Below are 17189 nucleotides of genomic sequence, written 5' to 3'. Positions count from 1 at the left end.
AGGCATAAAAGACAGCACACAGGAAGTCTCGGTCTCTTTTCCCGGAGTTCGGCTTCCGGTTCGGCAGCGAGAAATCTACTTGGCTCATCTGGGTTACTTGTTTGGTATCTTGTGAGTAATTTCTATAATAAATACTTAGTTTTACTTTCAGTAATTGTGTCGATTATCGTTACAGTGTCCTTTGGAGCCACAATGCTTATAAATATTTATAATGAAAAGTTGCAATATGAGCAGAGTAAAATACAAAGTGTAAGTTTAGAGGAGAAAAGGAGCACCAGAAAGTGGAATGGAGGCGAGCCCAGGGTTCAAGGAGATAAATACATTGAATAATGAAATATATGGAGTGGAGACCTCAGGGCAAGATCCCACCCAGCTAAATTTCCAACTTGTAAAAAGGAACTAAAGAAAAGTTTAGGGCTGGGTGCAGTGAGACACACCTTTCATTCCAGCACTGGGAAAGCAGAGGCTGACAGATCTATGAGTTTGAGGCCAGCCTGGTCTACAGAGCAAGTTTTTGGATAACCAAGCTTGGGCAGTGAAGGAAAGAAAGTTGGTGAAAATGTAATTGAATGAGGGACCATGTTTTAGCCTCAGTAAGCAGCAGAACTTGGCAGATTCAGTCACATGGTTATGGCTTTAGAGTAGGATAGAAGGCACAGGTTATGAATTTGCCTCTGTGCCTAAGTGAGTCACCAAGACCTGGCATATGTCAGGGTGTCCCTGAATGGAGGCCTAGTAGAGAGGCCACTGTGGGAAGCTGTGCAGTTGAAGCCTTGATTGCCTTGGAGAACCCAAGATGTCAGAGATGCCACAGCCATGGGATACCTTTGAAGGAGAGCTGCTGACAGGGAATAGAATAAACCCAAGAGAAAGAAATGTGTTTCAGTCAACAAAACTGAATTAAGTTGGAGATCTGAAGAGTTTTATGACATCAGATACAAAGATGCAGCTTTTGGAGTTTCTCCAGAGGGTTTTTGCTTTCAATGTTACTTATGCTCCCTTTCCTATGATTTGGAATGGTATTGTATATCCTGTGCCATTACATGTTGGAAGTATGTGATCTGCTTTTTGACTTTGATTTTTACAGGTGATTACAGTTTTGATTTAATTTTTATAGGTGATTACAGTTCAGAGACTACAGAATTCTCAGATGAGATTTCAAACTTTAAAAAATTATTGAGACTGTGATAGACTATGGGGACTTTTTAAGTTGGACTAAACGAATTTTGCATTAAGATACTATTACAAGCTTATGGGAACAGGGAGTGGAATGTGGTGGTTTGCAAATAATTGGTTGGGGAGTGGCAATGTTAAGGAGGTGTGTCTTTTTTGGAGTGGGTATGGCCTTGTTGGAGGAAGTGTATCACTGTGGGAGTGGGCTTTGAGGTTTGTTAAGCTCGGGATACCAATATCTCAGTCAACTTCCTGTTGCCTGAAAGAAGTAGACTAAGAGCTACTCCTCTAGTACTACATATGCATTCATGCCACCATGCTCCCTGCCATGATGATAATGGACTGAAGCTCTGAAACTGCAGGCCACCACCTCAACTAAAAGTTTTCCTTTATAAGAGTTGCTGTGGTCATGGTGTCTCTTCAGAGAAATAGAAACCCCAAGACAGTAAGTGCTGGTTAATTTTTTTTGTCAACTTGACACAAGTTAGGGTCATGCGAGAAGAAGGAACCGCAACTGAAAAACTGTTTCCATCAGACTGGCCTATAGGCAAGTGTGTCGGGTGTTTTTGTGATTAGTGATTGATGTGGGAAGGCCCAGCCCACTGTGGGTGGTACCACCCTTGGATGGATGGCCTAAGTTGTACAAAATAGGCTGCCTAAGTTGCGGGGAGTAAGCCGGAAAGCAATGCTCTTCCGTGGCGTTTGCATCACTTGATGGCTCCAGGTTCCTCTCTTGCTTAAGTTCCTGCCTTGGTGTCCCCAAATGATGGTCTGTGACTTTGATTCTAGGCTTCCCTCAGTGAGGGGTTATATGATTGGGATGTATAAGACAAAGAAGCCCATTCTTCCCCAATTTATTTTTGTCATGGTCTATTTTAGGAGAACAAAAAGCAAAACCAAACATGACCCATCGGCCCACTTTTACATTTAGATAGCTCTTCTAAAATGATAAACTTCAGAGCTAAATTACACTTTAGATCAACTGTGTTCAACTGGTGTCTACAGAAAGTTCTACCCACAGACAGAGAAAACACATTCTTCTCAGCAGTATATAAAACCTTCTCTACAACCATTTTGCACCCTCAGCTACAAACCATCCTTATTCTTTTCTTGATATGCTCCCATTCCTCTTTATGAGCTGGGAATATTTATTCTGTCCTATTGTATGTTGAAGAATATAACTCCCTGACCCTATTTGATAGCACTCACAGCTAAATTATTGCCTAGAGTCTTAGATCCTTTGAAATTTTTGGAAGTATAAAGTTCTGAGGACTTCTGAGATTTGCACACATTTGCATTATGAGATGACTATGAGCATATGGGGGTCAGGGATGGGATGTTATGATTTGAATCTGAAATGTCTCCTACAGTTCTATGTGTTTGCATATGAGCCCTAGCTTGTGGCACTGTTTTGGGAGGTTGTAGACTGTTCTGGGCATGGGGCCTAGCTGGCAGGTATATGGCCATAGTTGGGGAGCTAGAGGTTATAGACAGCCTCCCCAAGGTCCTCTTATCCTGGTCTGCTGACATGTGAGCGGGTCATACAGAAAATTCTCATCATCATGCTTTCTCTGCTATGAAACTGTGAACTAAGGTTAAATACCCTCCAACCCCTCCCTTGTCAGGTTGGTTGCAGTGGTGATAAAAGTAACCATGCAAACTGCAGACCTATGGGGAACAAGAAAACAAAACAAGACAAGGCTGTCTACTCTCCTCACTCTTATTCTGTTACGATAATGTCTTATTGATTCTTTGGGAATTTCACCCCATTGCCACTCATCTCCCAGTCCTTCCATGTCTGCCCTTTAGCCTCTTAGCATCCCCCGAAGGGATAACTTAAAAAGAAATAATAGAACCCAAACTAAAAAGCACAAATAAGATATTAATTAAGCAGACAAATTGTAAAAGAAAAACAAAAAACCCCAAACCAAACAAATTAAAAAAACAAAAATACAAACATGAGCAGCAAAAACCCCTTTGTTCCTTCTTCTTTCCTGACTTTCCATGGCCTCTTCATTCCTCACAGTGGCCTTGGAAGCTGCTGAATACCATGCAGTCTACACTTTTGTCCAAAAGGCTTCGCTGCAAATTTTCATTGTGTAATGTGTTATTGGTCTCATTAAAGGCTTCTGGTTTCTCATCCTGAGTGAGGTTACCCAGATCCAGAAAGACAAATATGATATGTACTCATTCATAAGTGATTATTAGACATAAAGCAAAGGACAACCATCCTACTGGTCACAACCTAGATAACAAAGAGGACCCTAAGGAAGACAGACATGGATCTGCCTAGGAAGGGGAATGAAAACAAGACCTCTTGAGTAAACTGGGAGTGTGGCTTGTTGGGGGTAGGGTGGAAAGAGAGAGAGGGGAGAAAGGAGGGCAGTGTGGAAAAATGTATAGCTCAATATAAAAACAAAAGTCTTCTGGCTTCTTGTACACCATCAATCCTAGACCTTCACTGAAGCTCCTTCCAGATAGCCTGCTGTTGCCCTGAGTCATTGAGTTTCTGTGCTATGGTTCTACAGGACCAGTGACTTCACAAGCTCTAGTGGGCCACAGATGGTATAGATATTGGGGAGTGCCAACTCAAAGCCCTGAATGTGTGCCTGGTTGGTAGCCAAACTGGTCAGTGCAGGCCTCTGGTACCACTCCTCTCATGTGAGGGCTGAGCCAGTTCTCCCACACCCATGGTCAGGAGTGGGATCAGCTCTCTACTGAGGGGGGGAGGCTCTCCCTGGGACAGTGAGGGGTGGGGCCAGCTCAGCATGGCCATTGTACCTCAACACAAGGTCTAACACATGGTTAGGGCCCTGTGGTAACATGGGCGGTGCACATCAAGACTGAGACCAGCTGCAACAGGACCACAGACAGACAGGGCTATCGATAGCTGATTGGCCTGGATGCTTCCCAGGTAGCAGCATCTTAGATCCTAAGCAGCCACTTGGTCTTCAATGGTAAGAGAAGCCACATACATCAGCACAGACCCTGCCTGCAGTCGGTCCAAGATGGGCTTTGGCAGTAACCCAGGCACAGTTTACAGTATGGTTTCAGGTGGCAGCACAGGCCACACAGATTGGCATAATCCTGGCAACAGCATGTCTTTTGGACCCAAACATGGCCACAGGTGGCAGTCTAAAACCCAGGCGTCCATGTGGCCTCTGGTGGCAGCACAGGGGTAATGTAGGCCATGAATATCTACACAGATTCTGGCTGTGGTAGGACCATGGGCCCCAACATTGCCCTTGGCAGCAGCCCAGACATGGATGTCACTATGGCCTTGGGTGGCACCACAGGCTACTCAGATTGGCATCACTGGTTAGTAGGGTGGCCCTCAGACACCAACATGGGCTCAGGTGGTGGCCCACACCCTTGGAATCTGTATTGCCTTTGGTGGTTAACAGGAGCCATGAACATCAACATGGGCTACAGATGGGGCAGGGCCATGGACCCAGACATGGCCCCGGGAAGCAGCACAGGTCCAGAAAGTCATCACCATGGCCCAGAGTGGCAAACTGGCTGCCCATATCCGCTTCTTCTTCATGATGACTTTCTCCTCTTCAGATCTGCTCTCTCCACAGGACTCTCTCTCTCTCTGTGTCTGTCTGTCTCTGTCTCTGTCTCTCTCTGTCTCCCTCTGTCTCTATCTTTCTCTCTCTGTCTCTGTATCTCCTTCTCTGTCTCTGTCTCTCTCTGTTTTTCCTCTGTCTCCCTCTGTCTGTCTCTCTGTCTCTCGCACTCCACTATATATTTTCTTACCATACTAGTGTCCAGCTACTCGGGTGCTGGGCAGACCCATGGTGTTTCCTGATCACCCAAGGCAGGTGGCCTCAGGAGGGTGCGTTCACTCTCCTCACTCCTATTCACTATAGAGGACCTATCTAAACGTGAAAACATTTGATTTAGATATTCTATGTCTGTCACATAATAAAGAAGAATGAATGGGACCAGGAGCTGTTCGTGATTCATGAAGTGGCTCTTTGGTGCCTATTCCCTATGATGGAATGCCTTGTTCAGTCTTGATGCAAGTATGGGTGGGTGGGGGATCTCTGTCCTTCCTCAGTTTGATGTGCTATGCTTTGTTGATTCCCATCTGACTGGATATGGAGGAGAAGTGGAGGAAAAGAGGGTAGGGAAATGGAAAAAGATGAGGGGAGGGAGGAGAAACTGTGGTTGGTATATAAAATAAATTTTGAAAATTTATGAAAAAAAATATAACAACAAAGTTGTGGTTTTTCCCCAATTTGTAAAGACTTGCATTTCTGAAAATTTTAATGTGTAATAAAACCATGGGGGAAATAAATAAATAAAAAGGATAAAAGTTAAATACACAATACACATTTCTATATACACACATTTTTTTTTGGTTTTACGAGACAGGGTTTCTCTGTATTGTTTTGGAGGCTGTCGGTCCAGCCTGGCCTCGAACTCACAGAGATCTGCCTGCCTCTGCCTCCCGAGTGCTGGGATTAAAGGCGTGCGCCACCACCGCCCGGCTTATATACACACATTTAATGTGGCAGTAATCATAACAGAAAGGTTAACAGATAAGCTGAGATATCCAATGTCTCACAAATGGATAAAAAATACTGTCTTAATAAGGGTGTCTTTTAATGTGAAGAGACCCATGACCATGGCAATTCTTATAAAGGAAAATATTCAGTTTTCCAATTCGGGGGTTTACTCCATTATTGCCATGGCATGACATGGTGGCATGCAGGCAGACACAGTGCTGGAGAAGGAGCTGAGGGTTCTTCATGTTCACCCACAGGCAACAGGAAGTGAACTAAAACACTGGATGTAGTTTGAGCATAAGAACCATCAAAGCCTGCCCCCAGAGAGACAGACACAGAGACACACTTCTTCCAACAAGGCCATACTTACCAATAATGCCACTTCCTATGAGCTTATGGAGGCCACATATTTTCAAACTACCACAAATATTTTATATATATATTGATATTATATATGATAGTAAAATATGCAGTCACAAGCAAAATTATGTCATTCTCAAAAATGAATGGAATTGGAGATGGTCAAGTTAAGCATAGTTGAGTCAGAAATACCAAGGAGGAAAGGCACAGTGGGGAAAAGCTGCTCACCTCACGTCAGCCAGGAAGCAGACAGGGAGAGGGAAGCAGAGGGGAGAGTCTGGTAGATTAAACAAACTCTTCAGGGTATGCCTCTACTAACAGTCTTCCTGTAACTAGGCCACTTCCTTTAGTTTCTACCACCTGCCAATAAAACTATCAAACCACAAATCTATCAGTGGATTAATCCATGTGTGAGGTAAGAGTCTGAATGATCCACTCCCTTTTCAATATGCAGCATTTCTGTACATTACCGGGACCAAGCACATGAGCCTTCAGGGGATATTTTACATCCAAACCACAACACACAACAACCATCATAAATCCCAAGAGAGTTTTGCTGAGGGAAAAAGCCAACTTCTAAATGTCACAATCTGTACACTTCTACTTACAGGTATTCTTGAAATGGCAAGGCCATAATAATGGACAGCAGATTAGGAGCTACTGGAGTTAGGGAGAGATGGAGTATGAGGAGTGAGCACAGCTAGAAAGACCCACAAGAGGGATGTCTGTGTGTCAGTGCTTGTGTTTTGAATGTACAAATGTCAATGCAATGTTGTACTGTACTGTTGAAAGACTTTACCAGTAGGAACCTTGATAAAAAAGTATATAGACTATATGACTATTTCTTAAAACTACATGCAGATAGATGCTGGTGATTGCAAATGAAGTTGAATTTAAAAACAATGTAAAATTAGAAAGGCATGCATTAGAGAGAAAACATTTATAATTAAACAGTAATGAAGATATTAAGTACATAAACTTGAAAGAAACAGTAGCAACAATGTCTGTGGAGTTACAAGCTTAAATGCTTTCATAAAAGTAAAAGAATCACTGATAACTTGGTGAGTTTAAAGTGCAACACAGTAAACTTAAACAGGGAAGAAGGAGGGGGGAGAAAATAGACTCAAAAGAATAAATTTAAAGAGAAAAGAGGAAAACACAATCACAATGGAGGTACCTAGCAAAGCCCCAAAGTGGTACTCAAGAATAAAAGGTGATAAAATTGACAGGCATGTGGAAAATTGAAGAACTCACCGGATACTACAACAAAAATTAAGTGACTCAGAGGATATTACAACCAACTTTATGTGGATAAACTTTGAAAAGTGAGATGAAATATGTAACTTACCAACACTGGAGAATCAGGGAAAGGAGTCCCACTGCCCAGTGTGGGTCCTAAATCACAGAGGTCACTGATGCTCCCACTGTAGAGACAAGAAACAAGACTAAAGAACTAAGAAAGTATAACACCATTTCTAACAGGTCTTAATAATAAAACCCCAGAGTCAGATATTAGGGAATGAAAGTGGAAAGATCAGAGAAGCAGAGCAGAGCAATCACTAGAGCTCTTACCTCTATGAAATCCTCAGATTGAAAAGAGAGCAAGCTCCTGTCTCCTCCTGCCTATAGTCCTCTCTCCGCCTAGTCATCTCCCTTCCTGTCTGTACAGACCTCCAGACCTCTATGGTTAACTCGTGGCTAGCTCTGCCCTCTGATCTTCAGGAAAGCTTTATTTGTTGTACAAACAAGATATCACCACAGGAAAGCGTATACTTTTGAAGTTATGTAGCCGATGACAGCTGGCATGACGGCAGCAAGCTAAAATTCTGGGAATAGAGAGGTGAACTAGGGAAATTTCCTGATTCTGGTTTGGAGTAGGACAAGATAGGACTAGTTGGAGGATGACTAACCAGTGGGCTTTTGACAGCTGCCTGAATGCAATAGATCAGAATATACAGCAGTTCTAAAATCTTAACCCTTTGCAGACATTCAAAATTAAATTGCATGGATGTAATAACACATGTCAAACAGAATAGCTGACATTAAAAACCCATAAGCCCAATTATTGGTGAAAGCTGAGAGTGAATGGAGCTTTTGAGAGGTGCTGGTGGGGATGCAAATTATTTCAGTTAGTCTGAAAAATGATTTGAATGCTTTTATCAACAGAGATAACTCTTACACATACCAGAGGGAGGCAACTAAGGCACTGACACAGAGAACACATTGTATGGATGCCTTTCCATGAAGTTCAAGGACAGACAGAGTTAATTTATGGCAGTCATTTCTGCTTAAGGGTGTGCTTCCTTAAATGGGAACAAGTACTCTGAATGTGGGGAGTTGCATAAATGAAGGTATAGAGAAACATCAGAACTGTGTCATGGAGAGAAGCTCTTGTCATATAAATCACACTGCAATTAAAAAGCCACCAATCCTCTAAAATACACAATGGAGTAAACAGATGACTAAAATAAAGTGAAGGCTGCAGAGAAACAAGACAGTCATGTGCTCTAAAATCGAGGATGATGACTAGTTCAAGTCTAGGTATTCAAGTCTTGAAATTATATCTAATGCTTTAGTATTTCTACATCAGCTTTCAGGACTAGCTTTGACATGCTATTCCACTCACAATTCATTCTGAGTATTGTTTTCCTTAACTTCTCTGAAACTTCATATCAACGTTATCTACTCTGTGGATGTAGCTCATTGGTAGACCTGGGGTTAGCGTTCTAGCACATGAAACAAACACCAACTGAAGAAAGGTGTCTACCCTCACCATTAATAAGACTCAGCAGACAAAAGTGCAAACACCTGCTTGGTGCCAGCTTCCAATCTGAATACTACATTTCATCCACGTTTGTGTGTTTTTTCAGACAGCAGACTTGCTTTTAGCATATTTTCTAAGCTATCTCACATGGTATGTTTGTTCTTTCTCTCCACCCTGTAGCGTGTGCGTGCCTGTGTGTGTGTGTGCGTGTGTGTGTTTTCTTTTCTCTCCTTTTTTTGGAAATTGGTATGATGCTTTCTCAGAAAATAGGTAATCCATCTACCTCATGACCAAGCTGTACCACCCTTGGGCATATACCCAAAGGATACACACTCATACCACAAAGACATTTGCTCAACCATGTTTGTAGCAGCATTATTTGTAATAGCTAAAACCTGGAAACAACCTAGATGCCCAGCAACTGAAGAAAGGGTAAAGAAAATGTGGTACATTTACATAATGGGTCCATTGAGTGTAAAAAACCACGACTTCTCGAAATTTGCAGGCAAAAGGATGGAACTAAATAAAATCACCTTGAGCGAGGAAACCCAGACACAGAAAGACAAACATGTCTCATACATGTGCTTTCTTTTGGGGATGGAAGTGAATAGAAAGATTAATGTCCCACTTGAAGACTTTGAAGTGGAATAAGCCTTCTAAATAATCAAACTGATTTCAGTGAAGATGACTCTTATGCCATGAATTTAAATTTCTAGTTTATAAATGGAGTCTACACCACCAGCATATAATTGTTTCACTAACAATTTTAGTCAGCTTAAAAAATAATGGATTTTTATTATGGCATTTAAATTTTTTTTACTTATTTGCTTTAAATTTGTGTGCGAGCATCCCTGTGTGTGTGTGTGTGTGTGTGTGTGTGTGTGTGTGTGTATGTGTGTGTGTATGCATGCACTTGTATGATTTAAGACAATGGGAGTCCTGTGTGGGAACACCAGACCTTGAGCAGAGACCCACTTCCCCTTCTGCCTGGGAGTAGGCAGCTGTAAGACAATGTTTACTAAAAACAATACAATGCCTGGGGGCATTAAGTTCCTGGAAAAGGCCTGCCCGCAGAAACCACCCTGAGCTCGACCTTGTCCAAAGACTAACCGCCTCTTCTGCCACGGCCAGATCAGTTTCTGGGGTCAGAGCAGAACCAGCCAGGGTAGAGGAGAGAGCAGAAGCTTCTCTGGTGGGAGCCTTTCTTGGGAAGTTTTCTTGAACCTTTTTGGGGCCTGCTTAAAGTTTCTTTACACTGTTGAACAAGTCTCTGTGTTGTCAATCCCCGACACCCTCCGCACGTTCTCGGACACAGGCCGCGCAGCAGACGCGACAATTGGAGGTCCCATCGAGATCATGAGAGCGAGGTAAGTGGACGGGGTCGTCCCTTTTGCCAGCCAGGGACAGATGGAGGAAAATAGGAAAAGAAACAATGGGAAATAGTCCCTGGAAGTTTAAATTACAGTATCAGGTAAAAAAGTTGCTTGAAGAACAGGGGACTACAACCATGGCAGGCTTTTTAAAATGGATTGAACGAGGGAGCCCATGGTTCATTACTGGGGAAGGCTTAAATGTCCCAGATTGGGAGGATGTTTGCTATGATATTCAGAGAGCCGGGTGTTGGTGGCATACGCCTTTAATCCCAACACTGGGAGGCAGAGATAGGAAGGAATGAGGCCATCCTGGTCTATAGAGCAAGTTCCAGGACAGCCTCCAAAAGGATAGAGAGAAACCCAGTCTGAAAAAAGAAAAAAAAAAAAGAAAAGAAAAAAAAAAAGAAAAAAAGAAATGAAAAAAAAAGGGTAAAATAAGAAATAAAATAAAAATTCTCCAGTCTTTCGCCTGATCCACTGAGGTCAGGAAAGTAAAGGGGAACTGAGAGATCTAAAAGGCTAGCCAGTAAGGCTATGTGGATGTGTTAAAAAGGGGTACCAAGCTAGGGGTACCGGATTAAATCTCCAGGCCTTCGCCTGACAAAGGTCAGGAAAGTAAGGGGACCCTGAGAGATGGCCCTCAATTGGAGGGTGGATTGTGTAAATCTTAAGGCTTTTTGCATGAGGGAACATCCTGGGTTGAAAGTTGGATTGAAAATGGGTGAATAGCCGGGCGTTGGCAGCACACGCCTTTAATCCCAGTACTCGGGAGACACAGGCAGGCAGATCTCTTGAGTTCAAGGCCAGCCTGATTTACAGAGCAAGTTCCAAGACAGCCTCCAAATAATACAGAAAAAAAAATGGTAACAAGCTGGGCGGTGGTGGCACACGCCTTTAATCCCAGCACTTGGGAGGCAGAGGCAGGCAGATCTCTGTGAATTCGAGGCCAGGCTGGACTGATAGCCTCAAACAATACAGAGAAACCCTGACTTAAAAAAAAATGGGTGAAAAGAAAATTTTTAACAGTAAAGAGGTACTGGTATTAAGTAAAGAAAAAGACAAAGGTATATAGAATGGAAATTTTTGTTTACATTTAAGTTCTATTTTGTGAGTCATCTCTAAAAACTTTTGGCCAAAAGCTTGGCCTCTCCACCTTGCATCTACAGTTACAAGGAGTAGGTACGGCTGTACCCCATGACTGTAGCTCAAATGGAGGAATGATAAAGAACATACAAGACTTTTTAACCCTTTTAGTTCAAGGATTGGCTAGAGTTGTTCCTTTATATAGATTTCAATTAAGGAAGCTTCATTGCAACAGACTAATCATGACCTAGGGAAAAAGGATGACTGAAAGATGCATGTATGTTCTGAATGTATGGTGTGGCCACACCGGTATGTATGAAATGTGATTGTGAATGCGTGAGTGTGAACTGCTTATATGATTAAAAGGATACTTAAATCCCTTCAAAAATAGTTAAGAAGCTACCTAGATTGCTTTAAATATAGTCAAAAGGAACATCTAGCCAGTCTGTTAATGTTTTAACAGAAAAATTTAAGATGCAAACGAGGCCTTGTCAGCTAGTGAGAGCTCTACAGGTTAGATTGGGAAAGACTGCTCACAGACTTCAAATAATTTTCAAAAGTTATTTGGACACAGTATAGTTTACAATCTTTGAGTGATTTTCAGAAGTTTTTGGGAAATATTTAATGGATATGTCCTTTTTAATGGGCATCTACAAATAATCTAAGTAGTAATCCCAATTTACCTAGATAGTTAACCAAGGAGGGTAGACAAATCCTTCTACTGTTATGGTCCAGCTTCAACAGTTCAAAAAAGAAAATTTTTTTTAGAAAATAAAAAAGGGGGAATAATGTCCCCAGCCCCCACATGACTCATCAAATAATACACTCCTCATTTAAAAATTTTATAATGTGAATGCCAGTGAGCTTCAGACAGATTCTGGCATGATGAAACTTGAACAACCATTGCTCAGGTCAAATGGAGACATCCATGCACTAAACAGTGGAGAAGACCCTAATTTGGGGTCGAGGGCATGTTTGTGTTCTCTTGTAGGAAAAGAATAAAAGCTTCGGCATGGAGCAGAGAAAAACTGGACCTGAGACCATGGGAGTCTACTTAAGCCAGTTTGAGTGAGATCTCCTAAATCAGTGTTCCTGACCCTTGCTGTCATCGAATCTAGAGCCCAAGAAAGAAAGAAAACAGTCGGTTCGAGATTTCCAGTTTCTCAACAGACCTGCTGCATCAACCTTCCAGACCCATGAGTTTTCATTGTGAAGCCAACAGAAAAAAAAGGACCCATTTAAAACACTTGGACATTGGTATGGACTGTGATGAGGGGCAAAAGCCTCTTTTAAGTAATTGAACAGGACATGGTCACTTGAAATATCAGACTTGATGGTTCCTGTTTCTGGAATCACGACTAGGCCAGTGTATTTTTCTAGAGAGATGCAACTTGTCCTAATGCGACAAAAAGGAGACTTTGACTCAAGTCGCATAATCAGCTGACGTTAAATCAACAAACTGCATCACCACAGGAACAAATTGGTGCTCTGTGGATAGTGCAACAAGCCTATTGTTCATATTTTTCATAATGCTACATGTGTAACATCAATGATTGTACCTAATGTATCTGTGCAAGTGCACTTTCTAAATGCTTTCCTGAGCAGATCTTGGAACAATTGTAAACTTTATCAAATTGTAAATGTAAATCACATGCGGGTTACCCTTGTAACAGAATGTAAATCACGTGTGGGTTACCCTTGTAACAGACGAAGGCTGGTAGAATGTTATGGCCCAGATCTGGTGATGGGTACGGTGATGGAGAGGCGCTATGTCAATGGGGGTCCTGGAAATGGTGGCAGTGGCGGTAGGCATTCTGGCTTTATGCCGAGCTCAAACGTGCCTTGTTCCAGAGGCAAGAGATCTGTAACCAAGTATTGCTTAGCCTAGCCCATGGCAATCCCGATAGCCATGAAGGTTGGTTACAGATGATTTAAAGTTGGGGTGCTCTGATGACGGGCCACCTGTGGGGAAGACCCCTCCCGCCTAAGACAGGGGTTCAAGGTCCCCCAAGGACGGGAAAGGGAGGGTGACCCTACTTGACCTAAGCCAGGAGTGCCTCATTTAAAAATAAAAAGGGGTGAATTGTGGGAACACCAGACCTTGAGCAGAGACCCACTTCCCCTTCTGCCTGGGAGTAGGTAGCTGTAAGACAATATTTACTAAAAACAATACAATGCCTGGGGGCATTAAGTTCCTGGAAAAGGCCTGCCCGCAGAAACCACCCTGAGCTCGACCTTGTCCAAAGACTAACCGCCTCTTCTGCCATGGCCAGATCAGTTTCTGGGGTCAGAGCAGAACCAGCCAGGGTAGAGGAGAGAGCAGAAGCTTCTCTGGTGGGAGCCTTTCTTGGGAAGTTTTCTTGAACCTTTTTGGGGCCTGCTTAAAGTTTCTTTACACTGTTGAACAAGTCTCTGTGTTGTCAATCCCCGACACCCTCCGCACGTTCTCGGACACAGGCCGCGCAGCAGACGCGACAGTCCTGCTCTATTACAATCTACTTTTTCCCTCAAAGTGAGGTTTTCTTATTCAGACTTTCGCTAGAAACCTTCTACAACCAACAGTCTCCCGGTCTCCCCTCACGGCGTACTTGGGTTATAGGCAGGTGACTACTCCTGGACTTTTGAAAATCAAGTTTAGGATTCTGACTCAATTTCTCATACTTGCACACACAGCAAATGCTGTCCTTCCCTGCTGAGTCATATTAGGACACTTTTATGTATTCTGTTGCACTTTAAATTTCTAAAAACGGACAGAAAAATGTTGTATTTATGTCTTGTAGGCTTATTTAACCCATAGCTCTCTGGCTGCACAAAGACAGTTATAAATATCATCCAAACCATAGTTATAAACTTACTTAAAACATTATGCACATGCACGTGGGTGTATGCCTCGGTGTGTGTGTGTATGTGTGTGTGTGTGTGTGTGTGTGTGTGTGTGTGCTTTATTTTGTAGGTGGAGGGCATGGTTTTCAAATATGAACTTTGTGTATGGCAACCTGTCACAATTTCCAAAAGTTGGATTCTCCTGCATCATGCAAGGGACTGCAGCAAAAAACTTGCTGATACACCCCCAATAACATCTCAATGCTAGTGCACATCATCCATAAGAACAGCTCAGTAGCAAAGTTCCTAAAGTTATACTGCAAATGACCATGCTTTCTCTGCCAGAGGCCTGCTCAATGCCATCACCTTCCGTGTTAGAGGGCCTTGTAATAATGTATCACTTGACTGGCCTTGTTTTAAGGCAACATTCTTTCTGCCTTTTCTTTCCTGACAGACATGCACAATTCATTATGTATCCTGTTTCAAAGGTAAACTTCCTAAGTACAAATGAATCCAGTAAACGAATAGTACAACAGATAGGTACACTATTGTCTATTCCTTCATAACATTTCAGTACTAAAGGACACCAGGCATCGGATATACGACCCTCTCTGTGCACAGTAGCCCAACTTGGCCTGGTCTAACTTGCCAGCACTTGTACCATCATAGTTTTCTAATACTGCTCGATTAACAAATTATAAAGCAAAAAGATCTTAAGAGCATCAATTTCCACATCTTTTGTCTACATCATCGTGGATGACAATCTTCTGGACGCAATAGAAATGACCCAGGCGTGGTACAAGGGCTGTGTCAATGACAAAGAGCTGCCATCTCCAGTTTGTCACTGCTGCCTCCTGTCCAAGGGATCTGACTCGTGGACGCGGAGAAAGGGGCAGGAAATGACAGTGTGGTTACTGGTTTTGCAACTGTCTAACACCAGCTCTCACTGACCACTAGTTACTCCCATACATAAGCACAGCCTCATACACTCCCGTGTAACTGTCCAGCTCTGAGCCTTAGCTATTACCTGCTTTTGCTCCCCCGTCCAGCCCACCTCTGCTGCCTACTCACTACCGAGACACAGAGTGAGCACATGACGGTCATTCAGCTGCCTGGTATGCCAGGCTCCTCGGTACAAGTCCAGGGTTCTTGTGCCACATCTTATCAGGACAACTGGAGTCTCCCTAACTTTATCAGTGAAAACCTTCCACACACATGTGGTCCCCACCCCTCTGGGTGTAATAGTGTAAAAATACATGGGGGAGTCGTGAGTTAGGTGACTTATGTGCACCTGCCCTGCATGCCATAAACATATTAGAATATAAGGCTGAGCCCTCCTATCAGGGTTGGAGGTATGGAGAGCTGGGCTGAAGTATTCGGTTGAGGAAGTAAGCAGATAAATTGTAAAGGGCGAATTGTCAGTGTTCTCACTCCTAGTGTATGCAACTGAACACACTTCATTTTCTACAGTCCAGAGCAGTGGTTCTCCACCACGCTGATGCTATGATCCTTTAACACAGTTCCTCATGCTATGGTGACCCACAACCATAAAATTATTGTCATTGCCACTTCACAACTGTAATTGTTCTACTGTTATGAATAGTGATGTAAATATCTGTGTTTTCTGATGATCTTAGACAACCTCTGTGAAAAGGTCATTTGAGCCCTGCAAAGGGGTGAGAATGACCGTTCTAAATTCTACATAGAGTCTTGATAGTTCTTCCTTCAGTCAATCCTTTAAATCTGCTGAAGAGGCCCCTTGCAGAATGTACTGGAGGGGATAAAACTTTTCTGTACTTCACCGTTTTAATGATTTTTTTAGACTGTCCTGTGTTTCTAAAAGGATTGCAGGAACCCTTAAAGGTACTGCAGGATCACACATACATAAAATCCCTTAGGAAAAAAGAGCAGGAGGAAGGCTACTTTAGACGTTAAAAAATGATGTGTCTGTCCCCCAGGGTTGCTTCTGAGCCCACCCAATAAAATTAAGGAACAGAATTTATATGACTGAACATGCAAACACACTTATGAATTATAGGGCTGATTGTGTGTTTGTCAGCCTTTCTGAAGGAGGTCTTCACTCAGCAACACATTCCCCTTGAATGACATCATCAGTTACTTGGGGGAATCAGACCTGAGCCTCTGATTCTCAGTGGGAAAATAAACAGCCATGATTCCAAACTTACTAGAGGAAGCTCTAGCAGGCAGTCAGTCCCTTTCTGCCTCTCCCAGACGGACCTGACTTCCCATTAATATCCCAGAGGCTGTCAAGGACTCTGCTTCTAACCTGACTGTTCCTCAGAGTGATGGGTGGGCTGTGCCTTTGAATGGCGCAAACATTAAAATGTTTAGTTTTTACTTCCTGAAGATGCTGCTTTCCTTCAGGGGATATTAACAGAGGTGTCCCTACCTGTCAACTGCATCTTGAATAGGATGCTATGGCTAGTATAAAGCAGATCCTTTCACAACACCACAGAGTCCAGAAGACCTAGGCTCAGGATAGTATTGCTTTTGTGTTGAAGTATATTCAGACTTTCTAACCATAAAGTACATTTCTGCATGTTCAATAAATGGTTTCTATAGACACTAGCAATAACAACAATAATAGGAGAGATTTTGTACTCACCCAGCTTTCAAATTGCTTCCATGTTTGAAAAAAAAAGAAAAAACTATCCGTTTTTGTGAAAAAAAAATGTCTGGTATCTGTATTTTCTCCGTCCTGAGATGTCAGAGAAAAACAACTTCATTTAGTCTTGATGAAAGCTTAACTAGCCACTCCTGTACCTTGATACCAGCTCAAACCGACTGAGAAACACCAGGGTGTGTCTGATGCTGGCAGGGAATAAGGAAGTGAAAAAAAAAAACTGTCTCCATTGCACTTTCGATTCTCAGCTGTGAGAAGACTTTTTCCTGGAATGCCTTTTTTTTTTTTTTTTTTGTATTTGGCTTCTCTCTAGTGGCAACTGTGCCACCTTCTGGTTTATTTGGGTAAAGTCCGGAGACTTGAGATTTTTGAGGACTGGCAGAGAGCCCTGATGTCTACAGGCAAACTATGGGTGATTCTGTTCAACCGATTGCCTGGGAACATTAGCTTTGTTT

General features: G+C 42.7%; 1 protein-coding gene across 1 annotated transcript in view; it reads right to left on the bottom strand.

The window, feature by feature from the left end:
- LOC121138515 (sterile alpha motif domain-containing protein 9-like) overlaps nt 1-16935 on the bottom strand; it is a 28374-nt gene extending 11439 nt beyond the window's left edge. The window contains exons 1-2 of the mRNA XM_040741203.1: nt 16717-16935; nt 7396-7471 (exon numbers count right to left, since the gene is read on the bottom strand). The gene's annotated coding sequence lies outside the window, so the exon portion shown is untranslated. The remainder of the gene's footprint in view (nt 1-7395; nt 7472-16716) is intronic.
- Nucleotides 16936-17189: the final 254 nt, after the last annotated feature.

Source organism: Mesocricetus auratus, unplaced genomic scaffold (assembly GCF_017639785.1).
Source record: "Mesocricetus auratus isolate SY011 unplaced genomic scaffold, BCM_Maur_2.0 contig_5326_pilon_obj, whole genome shotgun sequence".
NCBI classification, from domain to species: domain Eukaryota; kingdom Metazoa; phylum Chordata; class Mammalia; order Rodentia; family Cricetidae; genus Mesocricetus; species Mesocricetus auratus.
The sequence above is the reverse complement of the archived record's forward strand: the minus strand, read 5'-3'. Positions and strand labels throughout refer to the sequence as shown.